Source organism: Ursus americanus, chromosome 18 (genome assembly GCF_024610735.1).
Source record: "Ursus americanus isolate L20-20 chromosome 18, mUrsAme1.1.p, whole genome shotgun sequence".
NCBI classification, from domain to species: Eukaryota; Metazoa; Chordata; class Mammalia; order Carnivora; family Ursidae; genus Ursus; species Ursus americanus.
In genome coordinates, this window is record NC_142144.1 from 46,736,324 (window position 1) to 46,759,806 (window position 23,483).

General features: G+C 38.6%; 1 protein-coding gene and 1 non-coding gene across 3 annotated transcripts in view; both read left to right on the forward strand.

Moving 5' to 3' along the window:
* The window catches only part of MLLT3 (MLLT3 super elongation complex subunit), a 268,030-nt gene that overhangs the window by 95,007 nt on the left and 149,540 nt on the right, over positions 1–23,483 (forward strand). The gene's annotated exons all lie outside the window — the stretch shown is intronic.
* On the forward strand, positions 12,649–12,753 carry LOC123781382 (U6 spliceosomal RNA). Its single transcript, XR_006776712.2, has one exon. It is a non-coding gene; the product is annotated as a U6 spliceosomal RNA (small nuclear RNA).

Genomic DNA, 23,483 nt, shown 5'->3' on the forward strand with positions numbered 1-23,483 from the left:
AGAGAGAATCAACTGATTTATTCAGCTTTTCTGCTATTGACGACAATCACATTTCCAGTTTTTGTTCTTCTAAACAGTAATGGAAAAATATCCTTGGGTATATTATCTTTGAATATGGGTGCTTATAGTTCAGTTGAATAAGTATTAAAAGTGATGAAAGGATGTATGATTTTAAAATTTAATAACATTTTACTCTATGTCTTTCTAAAAGATTTTGTAGACCTATATTAACCCCCCCCCAAAGGGCAGTGTATGAGAATGCCCATTTCCATATAGTGCTTCCAACATTGAATATTAACAATCACCAACTTTTGGCAAAATTCATCTTTTATTTTTATTTCTGTGCTTACTAGTGAGATTGACTACCATTTCATTTGTTTTTTCAGTTATTTGTATTTCTTCTATTTCTTGCTCATTTTTTTCTCTTGGGTTCTTTTCATATTCAATTGTTGGAGTTCTTTAAAGGTATTAATCCTTTGTCAGATGTGTTTTGAAGTTATTTTCTGCTAGTTACTCATTTGATAGTGGTGCCTTTGTCTTTTGCCATACAGAAATATTAAATGTTTATATAATAAAATCTGTCAGTCCTTTCCTCATGGTTTTGTATAGGAATTTTGAGTATATAAAACATTTTCTCATTTGATCTGTATAATTTACCTGAGATATAGGAAGTATTGTTGATAATCCCAAGCTTTGAAGAAGCCAACTGGCCTGCCCAGGTTTGTAAGTAGTTCATATCAGATTCAAATTAAGTTGTTTTTAAAATTCTGTATCCTGGACATTGTACTGTGCTCTGATGGATATAGTTCTTTTTACAACAAAAGTAACTTAAATCACTTGGCAGAATATAAAGTAAAAATTTGTGGTATTAATGAAACATAATTGTAATCTGTTTTCAAAGACATATGTGGATATAAGATACAAGTTATTTTGCTAGTGAAAGATGCATTGATGTGTACATAACAAGTGATTTGGGCTGTGGTATAATTACAGTCTTGCTGTGGTGAGCTGTTTTTAACATAGCATCGCACACAGTAGTTCAATTGTTTATGCTTAAAACAACCAAAAACCTCAAGTGTAGGTATTAATAAATACTTATCTCAGGAGAAAAAGCAAGGTAGAAGAGGGTTTGTTTGTTTTGTTTTGTTTTTTGAAGATTTTATTTATTTATTTGTCAGAGCACGCACAGAGGGAGCGCCAGGCAGAGGGAGAAGCAGGCTCCCCAGAAAGGGAGAAACAGGGAGCCTGATGTAGGAATCGATCCCAGGACCCTGGGATCAGGACCCAAGCCAAAGGCAGACACTCAACCTACTAAGCCACCCAGGCTAGATCCTACTGGAGAGTGATAACCACTTTTATCCAGAGATAAAGAATTCCAAAGAATAAACACTTCTTCCCACTATGTTCATCTGAAATTTAAGCAGAGTAAATATACCTTTCAGTCCACATTTTAATGCCTATACTGCCCATAGCGAACACACTAAAAAATAGATCACGAGCTTGGTTGGCTTCAGTGCTTGTGCCACCAGATGTTGAGGGACCCAATCTGGACTCTGAATGGAAAGAGCTTGACAGATCTAAGCAGACCTGGTGTTCATTTACATCTTCACAAAGTACAAACTGTTGTGGGCACTGTGTGCACCAGGGAAAATAGGGAGCTTAATACAATAGTTACCTCTCCTGCATGGAAAGAGCAGGGCCTTAGTTCTTAGAATTCCCGTTGGTTTATTTTGGGTTGTAATTCCTTGTCATGTCTTCACCACCCTTCTCTAAATACAAAATCACCCGACTTTGGAAATGAAACTGTTTGAAATGAAATCATGTAGCATGTTCTTTTGGTTGCTAGTTCCTTTGAGGCTATAGAGATGACAGGTGTATGGATTAGTGATGCCATAAATTAGAAATGATCTGAGTACAGTAAAATTGGGATCCTTGACCATTTTTTTTAAAAAAAACTGGGCCTGTGTAATAAAATAGGTTTATTTTATACTTACTTAGTGACCAGGCCAGCTATAGTTTGCCATTTGCATTAAAAAAGATTTTTTAAAGAAAATTTAATACTTTTTGTTTTATTTAGTTCTAATTCAAGAGGCCAGTCTCCATAAACTCGAATTGCATGCAGTCTGACTTTGTAAAGCAGTAGTTTGTGCTTTTCTGTCCAATCCTTTCTTACAGCCTGAACCTTTAACCATCTTTTGTCTTCTTCATTCTTTACCTCCAAGATTTACTTTCAGTTCCTCGCTAAAGCCATGACTGGGGTTTTGTTGACTAGAATTTCTTCTCTTTAGGTCTCTAGATGCTGGGATGATAGTGTTGGCTCTGGGGTAGTGTCCTCTCCTATCTCTTTCTACCATCTGTAAACACTTTCATTCTGTCTTTAGTGGATGGGCCTCCTGAGGATACACGAAGCAGAGTGTTTGTGAAAGGAAACTGATAAGACTGAAGACATTTTCCTTTATAAAGGAGGCAGGGAGGAATGTGGGGAAAGGTAAGGGAATAGAGCTGTCGTCATTATTACTCGTGCATTTCAAGCATTCTGTGGGTTTTGCCTTTACCTGGGGTTTTGTGAGCCCAATACTAATAGACTTTATGACAGGGAAGTTGAAAATATTTAAAGCAGTCTCAAAAGCATGGTACTGTGATTCTGGTGGTAGGAGAGCCTAAAATAATTTATTGTGATACATTGCAACAGAACCTCCCTTTTTGTGTTTAAGCAGCAGGGGATGTAAATTTGAATATCTTAATGTTCCTAATTAATTTCCAGCTTTAGTATGACAACTTCTCTCCCCATATAAGCTGTTTTCTTTCTTTTATTCTTTATGTGTTATATCTGAACGCTTAGCCTAGATATTAGGCACACTTTATTTGGATTGATATGTTGTTATTGTAAAATGTACTTTCCTTTTCAATTTTATTTTATTATGATTTTAACATTTAAAATGTTGAGCCTGTTGACTTATCTGTTGTTTTGCTTGAGGGTTTTTTTTTTTTTTTCCATTTTGGGAATATGGTGCATAGTATTATGTGATTGGTTAATTTTCTTCTAATACCGCCACTCTGCCTTTGAAGAAGACAATGAACTTGCTATAGTTAGTAAGCAAAATCTTGCATGCATGGGCAGGAGGAAATTGGGTAATCCTGAGAAATCATCCGCTAGCTTTGAACATGAGATTAATTTTGGTTTTGATTACTGTGTTATACCAGAGCTTTGGGAGGGAAGGAGGAAACACGTAAGGATCTGGTTTTTAAGGCAAGCTTTGGAAAGGTTATGTAAGATTTGGTCTTTCTATAACTGTGTGTTTATAGTGATACCATTGTCATTTTTAAAAAATAAGAGAAGTTTTGAGCATAGGCCCCGGTCACTTGGAGCAGGCAATTTTAGGTTTAAGAAATACTCCCTCGGATCATCAGTTTCCGTCAGAGGCCGATGTTCTTTTGGTACCTGGTAAGGTAGGAGGTGGGGTGCTGAAGATGCTAAACTAACAGGTTATATAAATTCGTAGACTGTATATAAGCACTCAGATTTAGAGCTAAGCATGGGTGGAAAACTTGACCTCAGCTCAGCTTGTCCCCTTCCTCCCTTTAAAGATCAATTAGCTGTTAGAGGGATGTTTTAAGAAACAGGGCTCTTTGTCAAAAGTGGATATTGTCCTTAAAATGGACTATTCACTTTAGCATTCAGCCAGGGCCTACCGTACTGGAGACTTTAGGGATGCCTTGCACTCTTGCTCCTGCCAATTGAATAGTAAGTATTGGTTTGCAACAAAGAAAATTAATGTTATGTGTTTGTGAAGGATTCATTTTTAAGTGAGATTCCCCCTCTCTCTTAAATAGCAAGTGATTAACTGCTACTTTAATTTTCAATTAATCAAATTAGGTTTCTACTGGTAAATTTTGATTACATGCAGTTCTAACAGCTTCCAGATACACTTCTCTTTCCCATATGCTTACCATATGCTGAGTAAAACCAATGTAGAATAAATTAGTGTAAAAGTAAGAACACTTAGTTCTTTTGTAGAGTTCATCTTGAATGATGGAAGACAGCTCAGAATCATTTTAGCTACGAGGCACCTTTTGAAAAGTGATATGGCAAAATAGCCCGTTTATGTGTGCCAAGGTCTGTTTTCATAAATGTAAATTTGAAAGTTCATTAAAATTTTGGCATGTGATTTGGAATGCATAATAACTGGAAGTGATTCAAAGCCAGAAATCTGTATCCTTATACCAACAACATGTTTCACTGAAGACTGGCTTTGTATGGTTGTTTAATATTTAAAAGTTAAAAAAAAATAGTATTTACTCGATGGTTATGGCTCTGGAAACTATGTTCAGGACAGAGAGGCTGCAGAGGCAAGGGAGAGCCAGCAGTCTAACTGGTGGCCCCAGAATGCTCACCAGCCTCCTCCTCCTTGTATAAGCAAGGCAGGTGACTTTGGACTAGTGAACAGTGTCCCTCATTTTTCAGAGGGGGCAAAACAGAAATGTGTGTTTTCCTCGCTTCCTTTGGGAATGTGCAGATGGACCATGAAGGGACATTTCAGCTCACATAAAAAGAGCTGAGAAATGGCCAAGTTGGGGGCAGGCCTAGGTGGCATCTAATCCTGAGCCCTTAATGCTTGGAGATACTCTAATGTTACATGCCAGGCCTAGTGCTAACCTGTAATATAAGCCTCCCAAGGTGAGGATGTAGAAGCAAAGGAGAAGAGAAAAAGTTGACCTACTGTTGGTGCAAATCAGCCCATTGATACTATCATTCTCTGTAGTAAGAGAAGTGCATTTTGCCACGGACCTTTCAGGCATCTTCCAGTGAGGCAAAGGAAGCAGTGGTCCAGCCAAGGTAAGAGCAAATGAGGAATTACTGCAGCAGGAAAGGTTTTATTTTAAAGCTTACAGGCTAACCTTTTCAAAATCTTATCCCTTTGCCCATTGTTGTTTTTGCTGTTATATATGTGTACTTTGTACAGATGCCATTTTTATTCTGTTATTTCTCTCCACGACTTTGTTTTTAAAGTTTCTTGTTCCCTGACATCTCAGGCGCTCTGGTTTCTACCTTCCAATTTTGTCAGAGGAGAGAAAAATGGTTTATGAGGGGAATAAGATGATCCCCAGGATGAAAAGTCACACTCCTTGGGTTTGTGATTATGTCTTTAGTGCATATTCTGTCACTCAGTATGCCATGTATGGATACTCTTCTGTAATTAACCAAGCTTCCTGCAGAAAGTAAGTTTAAAATCACTGTCGTCTTGGTTTATTTCCTCTCTTAGCCTTTGATCTGTTTGACTTTGACACATGCTTCTTACCGACTTCTGTAGATTCTCATTCTGACAGGATACTTTGATTCTTACCCCTCCCCGCCAGCCCTGTTTCAATGTATCAGTCATCAGATTGGATGTTCTTGTATCTGTTTTGTTGACTCCATTTTTTGGTCCCTCCTTTTCTTTCACCCACACACAGTAGTTTTTCCTATTTCCAGGCTCCCTTCCCTCAAGCCATTTTTTTCATTGTGGTCAGTTACCGTTTTGAAAACATGGGTCTCCTCTAGTTTTTATGCCTCTTAAAAGTATTTGGTGGCCGTCTATTGCCTACAGAGTTCAGCCCCTTAAGGTACTCTGTAAGGAACATCACAGGCTGGCACTTGCTACTTTTCTAGCCTCACAGTTGGTCACAAATAGCCAGGTACCTACAACCATACTTCAGGTTGACTTGTAGCTCCTTATCAAGCTATATAGTCCCTCTACCCTGGGTAACTTGCTTATGCTTTTCCATTTGCCTACAACGGGCACCTTTCATTTTCTTCTCTGCAAGTACTTACCTACTTTTCCTTAAAGGTAATCCCTTTTGTATGTGATTTTAACTGAGTCTCCGAAGCCTTAAGGAAGGCTTTCCTGTGGTGTGGTTACATAGTGGTTGTTGGTAAATTTGCCTTCATGGTTAGATGCTTAGCTTGCGTAAGAAGCAGGAGACTGTGCCTTACTCAACTTTGTCATCTCGCACATAGCAGAAGGCCTGGCATGCAGTTGGTGTTCCATAAATATTTATTGTATGGAATTTAGTTTATTTTCCATTACATTTTATAGAGAATGAGTGAATCTTAAAGTAAATGAAGTACCTAAAAATGGTATATTTGAATGACCATTTGTGGTTTATCATGATTTATGGAAGTAGAAAGGAAGAAATCACAATTCCTTGACACTCAAATTAATGATAAATACCATGAACCGTAATTGGTGAGTTATCCAAAACACATTCACCTTTGGCTAAGGAAAGTGTGTGTGTGTGTGTGTGTGTGTGTGTGTGTGTGTGTGTGTGTGACTGTGTTTCAATGAGAAATTAACTTGAAACCAGTGAAAGAATGATTTGAAACTCTTGAATTAGAAATATTTCTTTTTTTTTTAAGATTTTATTTATGAGAGAGAGAAAGAGAACGAGCGGTGGGGAGGGGCAGAGGGAGAGAGAGAGAGAAGCAGACTCCCTGCTGAGCAGGAAGCCCAATGTGGGGCTCCATCCCAGGACCCCGAGATCATGACCTGAGCCAAAGGCAGATGCTTAACCAACTGAGCCACTCAAGTGCCCCAATAGTTCTTAATAATTATTTATTGGTGGGGCTAGAGTGGAACCTAGGTTTCTGGGCCCTGATTGAAAGGAAGAACGTTGGAGTGGAAGGGGTTATGAATCACACAGCTGAGAGGGAAGTGATTGATTGCTGTCAGTTTCTCTGTGTGACCTAGGGTAAGTAATTTTTCTGACTCTACTTTTTTTTTTTTTTAAAGATTTTATTTATTTATTTGACAGAGAGAGAGACAGCCAGCGAGAGAGGGAACACAAGCAGGGGAAGTGGGAGAGGAAGAAGCAGGCTCATAGCAGAAGAGCCTGATGTGGGGCCCGATCCCATAACACCGGGATCACGCCCTGAGCCGAAGGCAGATGCTTAACCACTGTGCCACCCAGGCGCCCCCTGACTCTACTTTTTATAACACACTGCGCCTGAGTACCTAAGTCAATAGTGTATGCTAGACTGTAAGTAGTCAAGAACAAAAAGAGTATTGGCAGAAACAAGAATGGGCAAAATATCGAGCCCTAGGGATTTTACTATATACCTTGTCCTTGGCCTTTAATTTGTATGGAGCAGTCCCCTGTTCTCACAGCCCCAGGAGGGTATGTTCTGGAGTAAATTGTGTTTTATAAATATTTCCCCATTATCTCCCATTATACATGTTCTTCTTCTTCTTTGATTTTGACACTCCTCTCAAGAGTGGGGGTGATGTTTCTTCTCTCTGAAGCTGAGTGAGCTCTTGTGACTATTCTATTCCAGCCTACAAAAGAACTGCAGAAATGAGTCTAGGTGATTTCTGAAGCTAGATCATGAAAAGCTATGTGGCTTCCTCTTTGTTGGTTGGAATGTAATGCTTGGTTACGAAACCTGCAGCCACCATGTGAACAGTCCATTTAGCCTGAGGCCATCAAGTTGTGAGGTGAGACTGAGAAGACTGACTACGTTGGGATGTCCAGCCAACCTTCTGCTGCCCTGGACCCCAGCTGCTCCAGCCACCATCTGACTGCAGCCAAATAGGAAATTTTGAGCCAGAGCTGCTCAGCCAAGCCTTTCGGAATTCCTGACCCAGAAACCGTGAAAGAAGAAAAAAAAAAAAAAAAAAAAAAAAAAAAAAAAGAAACCGTGAAAGATAATAAAATGGGTCTTGTCCTTTTAAATTGAGTTTGGGGTTGTTTATTCAGCAGTTGATCGTTAGAACATGTTTCTTTGGAGAAGCATTTTTTATTTTCTTCTAGGTGGTATCGAAGGAAGATAGGGCTAGAAGTAGAAGAAGCAGTTCTTAGTGCAGACTGAGAGTTGTCGCTGCCTTAACCCTATTCCTCCAGACTTTCACACCCTAGTTGGATGTAGGTCAAGGAGGGGAGATCATAAAAGAGAAGATCATGTAATAACAGTATTTTTTTCTTAATATACATTTACCTAATAGTTGATAAAGAGGGGTTAGCCAAGAATAGATGCTTAAACTAAACTGACTGTATCTCTGGAATCTGTTTTGGGAAAGTAAGGCCATGGGCAAGAAATCCTGCAAATGAGCTTGGGGGATATCTCTATGGGAACAGTGAATGAAGAAGACCAGGCTGTTGTCAAGGAGGCCAGAATTTATGTTGAATAATTTATTGTTCAGTGTACTTTTTTAAATATTAAAATCTGAGTGCCTTTTATGGGTTGAATTTGTCCCCTGCTGAAAGACAAGATGACCCTGTAACCCCCACATACCTGTGTACGTGACCTTATTTGGAAATAGGGTCTTTTGTAGAGATCGTAGTAGATTAGTGTGGGCCCTAAGTCCAATGGCTCATGTCTTCATAAGGAGGTGGTGTGAAGCTCCAGAGAGACGCTGGGAAGAAAGCTATGCAAAGACAAGGCAGAGATTGGAGATAGGCCACCACAGCTAAGGAATGTGAGTGTGCCAGCAACCCCTAGAAGCCAGAAGCTAGCAGAGTGAAGGAAGGATTCTTTCCTAGAGCTTTCAGAGGGAGGTTGGCCCTGCCAGCACCTCGATCGCCTTGACTTCTGTCTTCTAGCATGAAGGATTAAATTTTTGTTGTCTCAAGCCAACCAGTTTCAGGTACTTTGTTAGGGCAACCCTAGGAGACTACTGCGGTACCTGGAGTTAGATAGGGACAATGAAAAAATGTTGCTCTTCAAAAGTTATGGAGATGAAAAGAGAAGCCACAGGCTGGGAGAAAATATTTGCCAGACATACATCTGACAAAGGATTTGAATCTAAAATATATGAAGAATATATAACTCAATAATAAGAACCCCCCATTTAAAAATAGGCAAAAGATTTGAAGTCATTTCCAGGTGTGGGAGATACACATCAGAGAAGCAAATGAAATGATGCTCAGTATCACGAGTTATTAGGAAAATAGAAATTAAAACTACCACGAGATATTATTACACTGTGCCTAGAATGGCTAAAATTAAAAAGAATGACCATACCAAATGTTGATGAGGTTATGGAGCAGTTGGAACTCTTATACACTGCTGGTTGTGCTTAAAATGGTGTATCACTTCGAAAGACCTTTTTTCATTTTCTTAAAACATTAAGCATACAACCACCTGGTTGTTCTATTCATAACTATTTACCCAAGAGACTTGAAAGCATACCTCCCTAGGAAGACTTTTACGCAAATGTTCCTAAGAGCGTTATTTGTATTAGCCCTAAACTGGAAGTAACCCAGGTGTCCACCAACGGGGACACGGATAAATAAATTATGGTATAATGAAATGGCACACAGCAATAAAAAGGAATCGACTATTGATATTTACAACAATATGGATGAAGCTTAATATAATTAAATAATTATATTGAGTAAAAGAAGCCAACTCCCTCCCCAAAAGAGTACATATTGTACGATTCCTTATGTAGACATATCAAATTTTGGAAAATGCAGAGTAATTATAGTGACAGAGTGATAATCAGTAGTTATGGGAGGTAGGGCAGGGTAGGAAGGGGAAAAATTTTAAACAGCCATGAAAAAACGTTTAGGGTTGGTGGATACGTTCATAATCTTGACTGTGGTGATGGTTTCCTTGGTGTATATTTATGTCAAAACATCGAATCATAGGGCGCCTGGGTAGCGCAGTCGTTGAGCGTCTGCCTTCGGCTCAGGGCGTGATCCTGGCGATATGGGATCGAGCCCCACATCAGGCTCTTCCGCTGGGAGCCTGCTTCCTCCTCTCCCACTCCCCCTGCTTGTGTTCCCTCTCTCACTCTGGCTGTCTCTATCTCTGTCGAATAAATAAATAAAATCTTTAAAAAAACCCAAAACATCGAATCATGCACCTGGCAAATGTGATTTTTTTAATGTGTCAGTTATGTCTCAAAGCCGGAACAAAAAGAGTAAGGTTATGTGGGGAAAATTAGGGTTAAGAAGGGGGTGTAAACCCCAGGTCCTCTTCTACTAACATTTATCAGCGGAGCATAAGCAGGTGCAGTTTGCTTTGCCATTTACTGTTGAATATGCCGCGTCTTTAATGGCAAGAGACCATTTAAATCTAGAGCCAACAAGTAAACCAAACCTTTAATCAGTTGGGGTTTAATCACAGAAGACCATAGTGGGTTATGGAATAAGGGATTTATTATAGAAATTAAACCTTAAAGATTTATGGTAGGAGCTTGGGAAACGAAGGGCCCGGAGGCGAGCAGGAGAATCAGTGGAATCCCCAGCGAGTCAGTCTGAGAAACCAAACGTGAGACAGGCTCATGGGGCAGGGGGCGGTGGACGCCTGTGCCTCTGTGTAACTACCACCTCTTTGTGAATGTTGATGGGCCTGGAGTTGCTATTGACCTACAGGACCAGTTTGGAAAGGTGGATAGGGATCTGAGAAGAGCAAAGATAAACTTGCACCCACCCACAGAGCCATGCCTGGTCAGTGTTCTAAGCCTAAGAACCTTCGGAGAGTAATGGCTTCCAAGTCCATACAGATCTGTCCAGCTCTGTGCAAATTCTACTCTTGGTCAACTCTAAGCTGGAACGATACAGGGAAGAGATTGCAGGAAATGTAGTTTGTGCTTCACAAATTTGACACAGCATAAAACCACCACAACCTGCTAATTAATGGGCTTGGTAATTGTAGTACTTGTTATTAACCCACGGTCCCCTGTTCTTATGTAATGGGTCGATTATGCTAAACAAATACAGAATATCTTTGGGAGTGATCTAATTGGGACAGAATGCAGTGAGTTAGTCCGGGCATGAGAAATAAGGGTAGATCTTTTCAGAATCAGGGCTGATTACAATGTAAACAATAGGGAGACTCTCCATCCCCTCTTACAAGGAAGGTGTTTATAGCAACATAAACACCTTTTCAGGGCAGTAACATAAACAGTTTCTCAAGGAAACATTCTCTGGCATTCAGGAAATGTTTCTTTCTTTACAAACAAAAAAGTGTGTTTTTCTTAAGATTTAATTTACTTAAGGACTCTGTTTAGAACAAGGCTATGATTGTAGAGGGATAAAGTTATTCCCAGAGCACTTTTGTGGTAGGCTCTAAGGTTGAAGTCCTTATAGAAGCATCTTGTTTAAAAATCCGTAGACGAACAGAGCACAGGTCAGTACAGGTGTGGCATGTTACATTTTAGATACACCTCAGGAAAGTTGTATAAATTATACTTTTGTGAGTCAGATTGTATTACAAATTCCCAGTAGGCTATGCTTTGATATTTTCTTATGAAAATCCTTCTCGAAATTGTGAAGACCCTGTGTTATAGGTATAACATATTATCTACAGTGAGGCCAGGGACTATGATATGGGCCATGCATTTGTCTCAAATATATACCTCATTAATGCATTTGTACAGTGAATAAACGCTTCCTAAAATTGGTCAAATTAGGATGCTTGTGTTAAAATTGTTTCACTTCTTTATTATTTCTCACCTCAAGCAATTGGAAATAGATTTCATCTGCAAGACCCATAATAGGTTTGAAAAGGAGAGGAAAATTCTTCAGCAAGAATGCTTTCTTAATAGAGGATGGAGAACAGATGTACCTATTTTCAGCACGTTATTAAAAAATATATAGTTCTGTTAGTGCAGTGAAGATGCTGTTAGTGGGCACGAAGCATCAGCCACACGCGTTTTTTATTTTTTTTACCTTCGTGGAAAGGCTTGATTTAATTAAAAGATTTACCAACAATCTCTAGGGGTGATTTATTCATTGCTAACTAGATTTTGTGTAGCTTTGCACAACTTAGAATGTGGATGCAAGAGATGGTTTATCATACTACCTTTTGCCTTAACCTCTGGACTAGTGCTTCCCAAAACTTTAATGTGCAGACAAATGACCTAGGCATCGTTTTTTTTACTCCTAAGACTTTATTTATTTGAGAGAGAGAGATTAAGAGAGAGACAGAGAGAGAGCACGAGTGGGGTGGATGGGCAGAGGGAGAGGGAGAAGCAGACTCTCCACTGAGCAGGGAGCCCAATGTGGGGCTTGATCCCAGGACCTGAGCTGGAGGCAGATGCTTAACCCTCTGAGCTACCCAGGTGCTCCAGCCTAGGCATCTTTTTGGTTAATGTAGCTTGTGATTCAATAGGTTTGGGGTGGGGTCTGAGATTTTTATTTCTGGTAAGTTTCCAGGTTTGTAGAACACACTCTGAGAAGCAAGTTAGTGGCTTTTCTGAGTATAATTTTTGGTGTGGTTGCCCACAGTAGTCAACATTTTACAGCAAGTGTAGTAGATACAGGGAAAAATGATCGTTTTCACATATGCCCAGTTTTTATCTGGAGGACAAAAAGATAGTGGTAGATTCCCATTAATTAAGTAGCTTGCTAATAGTTTGACAGGAATGAAGTATAGGCATTTCCCATTAAACTAGCTGTAAGTATATTACATTTTTAAATTTATGAAGGTGGTGTAGTTTAAAAGCCAATCTCTCATTGAGATGCCAGTTACCCCAGAAGGAAGAAAAATCATTTTGTGTATGTGTGGAGTATAATTATGGGCTTATTTCTTTCCTCTGGAAAGATATCTTTGTATCTATAAAACAAATAAAGTAATTACATCCTTGAATGTTAATATATATAAAGTTAAATGAGTTTTTGTGGGTATTAAAATAGGTTCAGGTCTAATTTGGTTGTTTTTGGAGAAGAGTTTGTGCTTTCTTCCGCATAAAATTGGAATGATGCAGAGAGATTAGCATGGTCCTGCATAAGGAAGACAGGCAAGTTCATGAAGAGAAGAGTTTAATATTGAGGAAATGTTCATGGTGGGAAAACTTGCCTCTTTGAAGGATAGAAATGGAGAACTAATTCTAAATAATTTTTAACTGTCACCATTTTTTTTAAGCCTTTAAGATGGGCAGCCTGAAAATGTTAGCAGAATTGGACCAAGTGATATTGAAATATATTGGTCTTGAATAGTTTCAAAGAAAACTTCAGGCAGTTGGATTTATCTGGGAAATATTATTGAAATATGAAGTTGAGCCTAGGAAGAAATGTTTAGAGAGATAAAATCAAATACTTCAAGGAATTATTTGCTTATTTCTTAAAAAATGACCCAGTTTTTCTTAACCTTACGTTGAGCCTTTATGTAATTGAAGGTTAAAAACAAAAGAGAACAAATGAACCTCTTTAAAACTTTCTGGATTCGTGCATAAATCTGATCTTCCCTGAGGAATGGGAAGAGATGTAACCAAATGGTTATTCTTATCTCTGTAGATGATGTGACAGACCATAGCAATCATCCACAACAGTGAAAATCCCATAGGATCTGACACAGGTGGGAAAAAATTCCCAGGGATTCTGGAAGTCAAATTGTGTTTATCTACTATAAGGATAACTGATAGCCAAATTAATCTTAACTATGATAGTTTAGTAGTCTTCAGATAATAAATGAGTTCTTTCCTCAGTGCATCTTCCAAAAGATTGAGGGTATAGTTGATACCTGAAAAATTTTCATGTGTGTTTCAGATGGTCAAGTGTGTGGAAGTATGTGTTCTAGAAAAGTAAGGAAGGAGGTGTGCACTCCATGGGGGCTAAGTGTTAAAACGACAGTAGTGTTTTTTATTTTTATTTTTATTTTTTTAGAGAGAGGGGGAGCGAGGGAGGGGCAGGGGGAGAGGGAGAGAAGGAATTCCGAACAGGCTCCATGTTCAGTGCAGATCCTAATGTGGGGCTGGATCTCACGACCCTGAGATTATGATCTAAGCCAAAATCAAAAGTCGGATGCTTAACTGACTGGGCCACCCAGGTGCCCCTGTTTTTATTTCTATTTTTTATTGTTTGACAGGAACATATTTTAAAGTATGAACAGTAAGAAAATAACTGTGGTGTTACAGATGAAACAATTATACATGCACATTGTAGACCATTTGGGAAAAGACAAGAAATATTTGAAAACCCAGTGTACTTTGTAATTTTTTTTCTATGTAGTTTAAAAAATATAATCGCCCCTTTCTTCACTGTAATGTAACATATTTCCCATATGATTGCACATTTTTTGGGTGAACGTTACCTTCTATGGCTGCATAATATTCCACTTATAAAAGAAATATCATTTGGGTAGTCATTCCTTCTTAGACATTAAAGTGGATTTATATGTTTTTCTAAGATGAATAATACTATAATGAACATCTCTGTGTAATACTTTTCTTTGATCAGAATTTTCTTAGGTCAGATTGCCGGAACTGAAATTCATATTCTCATAGGAAACCTTTCCTTAAAGGCTGTTTGTGAAGTTGAGGGACTGTTTACAAAGAAATACTAACCCTTCCTGAGTGTTAAAAGATAAGGATGTTATGACAAGGTGTTAAAAGCTAATCTGGAGTTGGACAGGTCAGATTAACCTGGTTCTGTCTTTGACACCTGTTTTTAACACTTGTTGAAAAGGGGAAAAAAAAATTAGGGCTAGAAATTGGTCTTTTGATAGGTTTTGATAGGTTGGATTCTTTCTAAGGAAATAAGTTATGTGGAAAATGCCTTTAAAAATATTTTGCTAGTAAATAAGAGTAAGAGGACATTTGAAGATAAGGTTTCTAATAATAACTTATAATGTTTAACTCCTAGCCGTCTTAACTTTAATTTAGGGCAAATGTATCGAGGTAGTTGTGATTCACTAAACAAATAGAAAAAAAGGAGGGAAACAAGAATAATACTGCAATAGAAAAAAATAGAAACTGTCTCACAATTCAGACTACAGACTGATTTGTAGTATTTATTCTTAGCCAAATTTTAGATATAAGATAGTCAGTTTGATAGGTAAGCCATAAATCCATCCTAGTTGCTCCATAAAGTTTCAAACAATCCCAAACTTCTAATTAGCCCACATCATTTTAGTTGCCCTAGTGTCTTCTAGTAATAGATTTACAGCCAGAACAGGTTTGCAAGACCAGATCTATAAGCTATATTTTCTATCTATATTTTACCATTTCTTATTTTAGTTGAGAAATTCTAGTTTTCAAGTGGTTTTTAATTTTTCTGGATTGTAATGATCTCTTCTGTATAGTGAAATGTCTGTAAAGAATATTTTTTCAGTTAATTCCAAGGCCTTGAATCTAGGACTTATACAAAATCTATGAATTCATGAAGTACTGTTTTCATCATTTTTATGTTTGTGATTTATTTTGGAGAATTTATTCAACTATAAATTAATTTTTTATGGGGGGAGGGAAAGAGGGAGAAAGAAGCTTTATGGGGAAGGGCAGAGGGAGAGGGAGAGAATCTTAAGCAGGCTCTGTGTCCAGTGGGGAGCCCGATGTGGGGCTGGGTCTCACAACCCTGAGATCACGACCTGAGCCAAAATCAAGAGTTGGATGCTTAAACAACTAAGCCACCCAGGCATCCCTACAAGTTAATTTTTAACAATATGACATTTTGTACATACAGGAGAATATAAGTGATGTGTAAGGTAAAAAGCAAAATAATACAATGAACATCTATGAAGCTACCATTCAACTTGAACTAGGATATAACCAAATTATCTTTGAGTTCCCTTCCTAGCCCATTCAGTTTTGCAGAGCTTTAAGGTTAAAAAAGATCTTGGTGGGGCGCCTGGGTGGCACAGCGGTTAAGCGTCTGCCTTCAGCTCAGGGCGTGATCCCGGCGTTGTGGGATCGAGCCCCACATCAGGCTCCTCCGCTATGAGCCTGCTTCTTCCTCTCCCACTCCCCCTGCTTGTGTTCCCTCTCTCGCTGGCTGTCTCTATCTCTGTCGAATAAATAAATAAAATCTTTAAAAAAAAAAAAAAGATCTTGGTGCCTACTTTTCTAAATTAGAATTAGTATGCTTCTAACCTTTGGAAGAAATCTAAACAGGTATATGCAATTTACATTAGGAACACCTGCAGATTAATGATTGATGTCAATGCATATACATAATTCATAATGACAAAGATGTTTAAAAATAGGACATTAGCATTGAAATTGTTAACTGTGCTAGATTTAAACTTTTAAAAATACTTCTTAGACTAGCAATTGTCTTTATCTAAAGAGGCTATTTAAAAAATATTACTGAATGTAAAAACAATGTGACTACAATATTTGTATATAAAACACCAAATATGTGTTTATTTAACAACATGATATCACATTACATGTTGGAAATCCAGGGTGTGTGTGTGTGTGTGTGTGTGTGTGTGTGTGTGTGTGTGTGTTAGAGGAAATTATGTATCCCATCCATCAAGGACCTTCTGTGTTTCTAAATCTTTGCCTCATTTTCTGGGAATCAAGATTTCAAGGTTAAAAGTTACACACGAAAAATTATCACCAGAGGAAAGTGCTATTGATTAATAAAATTCCAGGTGTATTGTGTGATTATTTAAAGGTTTTCTTTTCCCCCCAGAATATTTTCCCCATTTGTACTTTTGCTAATTACTGTTTCAGAATATAGTAGTTTTTGATGTTCCAAATTGATTTTTCACTGAATCTCAAAGAGTAAAAACCAAAATTGTTCTTAAATTTTTTGTTCTCTTTAGCAGTAACACTTTGAAGATTAGGAAACATTTTAATCATCTTGTAAAACCCTTGCAGGTGATTGTCTCTGAGAGTCTGCCTTTTCAGACAAAATTTCACTTTTGGCCTATATTTTCCCCCTGATTTCTTTCCATATTATTGCCTTTTATCTGGAATTTTCTGCTTTCTTGAGCAGGAATATAAGCGATCGTATCGTGTGGTGCATGTGGTGCTGTGCCTCATTTTTCTCCTCCTTTAAAAAAGCTCTCATGTGGCTTTAACTTTTTTTTTTTTAAGATTTATTTACTTATTTAGAGAGAGAGTGCCAGTCTGATGAGAGGCAGAGGGAGAGAGAATCTCAAGCAGATTCCACGCTCAGCGTGGGGCTTAGTCCCATGACCCTGAGATCATGACCCCAGCCAAAACCAAGAGTCAGGTGCTTAACCGTCTGAGCCACCCAGACACCCCTTAACTTTTTCATTTATAAATGCCAAATTTTAATGGGTTTGTGGATTAAGAATAAAAAGAAAAGTGATTTTACATTGAAACTGAACTTTTTAGGGGCACCTGGTTGACGCAGTTGGTTTAATCTTTGGACTCTTGATTTCGGTTCAGGTCATGATCTCAGGGTATGAGATTGAGTCCCATGTAGGGCTCGTTCTGGGAAGGAGGCTGCTTGAGATTCTCTCTTTTCCCTCTCCCTCTGCCTGCCCCCACCCCCTTTGCGCTCTCGCTGGGTGGGGAGGGACCGTAACCTTTTATTGACTAAATGTCCGTCTTGATTTTTGAATATATAGGAAGAAATGTGTGGTTACATAGGTTTGTATTTATTTTTAGCAATGTAGTTTTTTCTGTCAGGTTATCTGCTATAAGGACATTATAAATTATATCTGCTAAAAGGACATTGTCCTTTTGATTTAGAGAACTTTTTCATTTGAAACTATGTAAAGTTTCTTCTTTTTGAACTTTAAAAATAAGTTACTTTGTTGTGGAGTAAAATCCAGTCATCTTCTAGCCAAAAAAAAATTTTTTTTAAAAGATTTATTTATTGATTTTATTCAGGGAGGGGCACCGGGAGAGGGAGAGAGAATTGCAAGCAGATTCCACGCTCAGTGCAGAGTTGGCCGTGGGGCCCCATCCCACGACCCTAAGATTAGTACCTGAGCCAAAACCAAGAGTCCGATGCCCAACCTGCTGTACCACCCACGTGCCCTGAATTTTTAAACTCATCAATGTTATGGGCCAGTTAGCTGTCTTAAAGCCAACTCTGATCGTAAGCAGGTTACTTAACACTTTTATTCCTCTGTTTCCTCATCTGTGCAGTAGAAGGAGATAACTTTTCAGGGTGGTTGTGAGAATGAGAGGAGTTGTTGCGTCTGAGCACTCTTATGGAAGTACTTGTGTTACTTTTCTGTCACTGCCACAACAGATGAACAGAAATAGAGCTGCTGAAAGCAACACAAATTATTGTTCTCATGGTTCTGTGGGTTAGACGCTGGGATTAGCTCACCTGGTTTCTCGGCGATAGTTTCATGAGCCTGAAATTCAAGTGTTGGTTGGCTGGGCTGTTCATTGGGAGGCTCAGGGAGCAATCTGCTCCCAGGCTTTATTCAGGTTGTTGGCAGCCTCCAGTTCCTGTGGTTGTACGGTTCATGTCTGTTTCTTTGTAAACTGTCCTCTGGGCCAGTCTTAGCTCCTAGAGATTCCTCCAGTCCTTTGCATGTGGGTGCCTACATTTCAGAGCCAGCAAGGGCTCTGCAAATCCTTCTCACGCTGGGAAATTTCTCTGACTTCTCCTGTTGCTGCGTCTTTGCTGTTCCTCTTGGACCACATGTCTCCCTGATTAGAGCTGGGGTACGTTCTGTGCTTCATGGTCTCACGTGATGAGCTCAGGACCATCTGCATAATACATGTTATCCTTAGAGCCTGTGGTCAGTTGATGAGTGACCTTAATTACATCTGCACAATCTCTTCACAGCAGTACCTAGATTAGTGTTTGACTGAATAATGAGAGGACAGGAATCTTGGGGACAGCTTCAGAATTCTGCCTCTGATCGTGCTCAGAAATGGTAGTGAGGAGTAGTCTGGGAGGTGGCTGGCAGTGATGAAAGAAATCACATCTTCACCTAAGAAGTAGAGAGTAAATTGTAAATCCCTTGTAGGTAGGCACCATTCCTTACTTTCTCTATCTTTAGGATCTTATAGCTTGCCATGGATTTATTTAAATACCTCCGTTGGTTGATAGCTTGAATGTAATTTCTCTTTGGATTTTATTCATTTTATTTCTTGGAATTAGTAAAAGTACCGCAGGAGTTTTGTGTCATATTTCTGGTACCACTCTGGGATGATTAATTACATTTAGTTTCCCCTTACCTTTTTTCCCACTTTTCATTGTCATTAAATCACAGAGATAAAACTTGTTCTTGTGTTATTGACTGCCAGCAACCTTTTGTTATTGGAACAGAAATTTTGAGTTATTTTGTCTTGTACTCTTCAAGGATTTGCTAGTCTTTTACGTACTCTTAGCCGTGTCTCCTGTGACTTGTATTTGAAGAAGGGTTGTCAGTAGAGCATACTGTCCATAGTTGAACCTAAGGTTGTCCACCTGCCCCGTCAGAATGGGGCGCCCTTATTGCTGTTTTCAGGGTGACATCCTTAACTACTGAACTTGTGACCACAGTGATTGGCAAGGTGATCACTCAGCGTTCCTCTTACCTTTGGGTCATTTTCCCAATCAAAAAATGTAGGACTTCCTTTAATGATTTTAATCAGACCTATTGGAGACCTGCCAAGAAAGAAGAGTATAAATCATCACCTATAAGAAGCCAAGGTCTTTGAAAAGGGGGTAAGCCTTTTAATGACAGCGTTTTTAAGATATTTACATAGGCCAGTCTGTAGATTTGAAAACCTATTTGTCTCAGGGACCCTCCTCCTTAAAATTAAAAAAAAAATTTTTTTTTCTTATACTCTTTCCATCAGATTGGCTCCTTCCTACCTCCACCCCCTATAACCTCTACCACCTTAATCCTGTATGAGGCAAAGAGAAATGAGGAGTTTATTTAATATACTTTTGTGGAATAGTGTTCACTTTGTTACTTCCTTTCATTCATAAGTGATGTCTTGGAATCTTTTCTGCTTTTTCTGACGCTCAGATGTTGTCCAAAAATATATGTCTATTCTCTGCTTCCTAAAAAGATGCATAACACGAAATACCCCTTTGTGCCAAAAAGTTTAAACACTTTTTACCCAAGTATCTTGCTTACTTTGCTGCCTTTGAATTTGATAATGAGGGCTGGCTGGGCATTCATATGGTCAGTTCTTTCAAGAATGGCTTTCTGGGTAAATCTAGGATCAAGGGGCACCTGGGTGGCTCAGCCATTAAGCATCTGCCTTCAGCTCAGGTCATGATCCCAGGGTCCTGGGATCGAGCCCCGCATTGGGCTCCCTGCTCGGCGGGAAGCCTGCTTCTCGCTTTCCCACTCCCCTTGCTTGTGTTCCCTCTTTCGCTGTCTCTCTCTGTCAAATAAATAAATAAAAATCTTAAAAAAAAATCTAGGATCAACAATCTCCATTCATTGTTCCTTTGATCTTTCTGTATGTTTTGCAGACTCATCTGGCAATCCAGTTTCTCTCATGGAAAACCGGGCATTTGCTCTTTTCCTTCACCTATAAACTGAATTCAGGCTTTCTTTTACCAAATTTCGTTTCAGGAGAACACATCTTTTAGAAGCTCTTCGAAAGAATCAGATTCTGTGGGGTTTTTTTTTTTTTTTTTAAGTAAGTTCTTTGCTCACCATGGGGCTCGAACTCACAACCCCAAGATCGAGAGTCACATGCTCCACTGACTGAGCCAGCCAAGTGCCCCTATGTATTGCTTTTTTAAAACTGTTTTTAAAAAGTTATCCATGTTATCTAAATAAGTTAAAAGTATCATATTTATTTAATTTGTTGAGGAAGTTATCATTCTTTCTGAGATCATTAGTGTATAATCAGGAGAGGGATCAGCACTCTTTATTTAGAGTCTTTTTAAATTCTTGACAATTTTTCAGTTTTCTTTCAATTGATATACATTGTTCAATTTGTCTTATAGAGATCACCAGTCTGATTATTAATTTTTTAAAAGATTTTATTAGAGCATGAGTGAGCACTAGCAGAGGAGAGGGACAGAGGGAGAGGGAGAGGCAGGCTTCCCTCTGAGCAGAGGGCCCGTGCAGGGCTCTATCCTAGGACTGTGAGATCACAACATGAGCTGAAGGCAGACGCTTAACCAACTGGGTCATCCAGGCACCCCATGAATATTAATTTTTTAAATTGTAAAATATACATAGCATAAAATTTCGTTTCCACTGTTGTGAAGTATACAGTTCGGTGGCATTAAGCACATTCACATTGTTGCAAAACTTTTCCACCATCCATCTCCAGAACTTTTTCATCATCCCAGACTGAAAGTCTGTATGCAGGGAAACAATAACTCCCCTTTCCCTTCTCCCCCTTCTCCTGGCAACCACCATTCTACTTTCTGTCTCTATGAATTTGACTTAATTGATTTGTTTTTATAATGTTTACCTTAACAAAACATTTATCCTTCAAGGTGTGAGTGGGGGTATGGTCTGGGGGCAGGGAGGAAGAGTTGATTTATACGTATCAGATTAAATTTACTGCCTAGGGAATTAATAAGTAACCTTTACCTGCCTTGTGTATTTGATTACTTTTTATCTGCAGGATTTGAACACTGGGAAATATATGAATATAACTTGTCTTTAAAATGCTATGTCTTTGAAGAAAAGAAAATAAAGCTTTGAACTTTGAGTTATGGCCTTTGCTGATATTCATCTCTCTTAAATATATATATTTTTTCAATTTGGCTTTTCCTCAGATCATTTTACTTCCCATCTTGAATGTTTAGTCTGTGGCTCCTAGAGTTCAGTGGAATAATTCCTTGTGTCTTTAGACAGCTCATGTCTTGATTTTTGACATAGGTATGTCTCACATGCCACAAAGTTGTTTTGAAATTAGTTTGGTAAGAGTTTGATGTTAATAAATTATACCATTTGGGTTGTGGATATTTTGCCTGATAACTACATTACTGGTACAGACCGACTGTTTTCCTAGAATGGGGGCAAATGGTCTTCTTTCTCATTGTAGGATGATGGAAGTTTTCCTGACTGATACTGATTAGGGAATATAAAGCAATTTTCTGGGTTTTGGCAAAGCATGGCTTGAGTTCAAAACCGGTTAGGTTGTTTTTTCAGGAGTGGCTGTAAGCTTCTCCAAAGGCAGGATTGCATGCATTTTGTAAACAGTTGAATGATATGTTGGGTATAAATAGAATTTCTTTACAGTGGTGAAGGTCCTATGATTTTCCTAAATAGCAACAAGTTTTTAGCCTTGAATAGACAGAGTTAAAGGCAAATAGAGACCGCGGTTTCACAGAAGCGCTTCTACCCCATTGTTCCTTACCTGTGATAGACCAGGAGAGCAAATGAAAGATGAGGCGGGGACCTTGTAGTATTGAGTATTTCTGCCTTGCAACTTTTATGCACCGGCTTCAGCATCTTTTCAGCTAATGCCCTTTCTGCCCTGATTTTAGGTAATAAACAAAGACAAATGTGTGTACATATACTTTGTTTTTTCATGTTCTGATTTAGTAATTCTGTTTTAGAATCTCAACATAAAACAGTCAATAGCCGTGATGCATTTCTGTAACGGTCCTGAAGTGGAGGTGGTTTTGTTGTCTTTATAGAAAGTCATGGGTAGCTGAGTGGGTTTTTGTTGACTCCCAGATTCCTCTCTCTCCCAGTTTTCTGTTAATCAACAAATGCTGATACAAAGACAGTAAGACTTCCATCTCTTGCCTTTGGGGGAATAAACCAGCTGACGGAGGCCTTAGACATCCCCTGGAAGAGTGAGCGTACAGGGCTCTCCTGCGTAGTGACAGTGCTGTAGGGGCTGCTCTTCCCGACAGTTCAAAGTTTCATAAAGGCGAACCATGAGCTGGCCCTTGAAGAATAAGTCGAAAGATTTATTGCCATGCGCCTGATACCAATTTGCGTTGTATGAGTGTGACCTTATCTTATTTTAAATTCTTTGCCAATCTTTTAGATATATTGTCTTTTGCTTTTTTTTTTTTTTTAAACCAGCGAGTTGGACTATCCTTTCATATATTTATTTACTAGCTGCTCTTTTCTTTGGAGGGTTGCCAGTTAGCGGGCTTCCCCCATTTCGCTCATTAATTGTGAAGACTGCTTTCTGTTAGTGTTGGCCTACAGAAGACAGGATGTTTGTTGGAATTGTGGTAAAGGTATGGATTGATTTATGGGAAATTAACCTTTTTTGTGATATTCTATCTTCCCTACCTAAGAGCATGCTATATATTTTCATTTATACAGGTCTTATATCTCTCTCAGTGAAGTGATATAGCTTTATTTATGGGTAATATGTGTTTTGAGTTTGTTAAGTTTTTGTTGCTTTTGTAAATGGAGCCCTTTGTTCCGTTGTATATCGGAAGTAGGTGTTCCAGAATGTGATTATTGCACTATGGAGGGAAGCTATATATGTTTTGTGTATTACCTTATTTCTGGAGATGCTCTTGGTTCTAATACTTTTTCAGTGGACTTACTGTGTTTTCCCAAATAGACAGTAATATTCTACAAGTAATTATGTATGGATCATCTTTGTTCGTTCTATTTATTGTATGTGTTGGGGTTTTCAAAACAATTTTGAATCATGCTGGTATTAGTGGTCATTCTTGTTTAAGGCATACAAGAGTTCAGTGAAAATATTTTGGCAAACAAAAAAGCAGAGCTCAACACTTGAATGTAACTTATGACAGACAAAAATGCGTTTTAGGAAATGTATGATTAACTATGGCTTGCATGTGAGGGAAGTGTTACTTTATGGCTGAGAATAATACGTACACTTGTGCAGACATCTAATATTATTTTATCATTATCTTGGCAATTGTATACTCACGTGTTGTACGTACACAGCGCACATTTTAGATCAAGTGAAGTCTGTTTGCACAGCGCAATT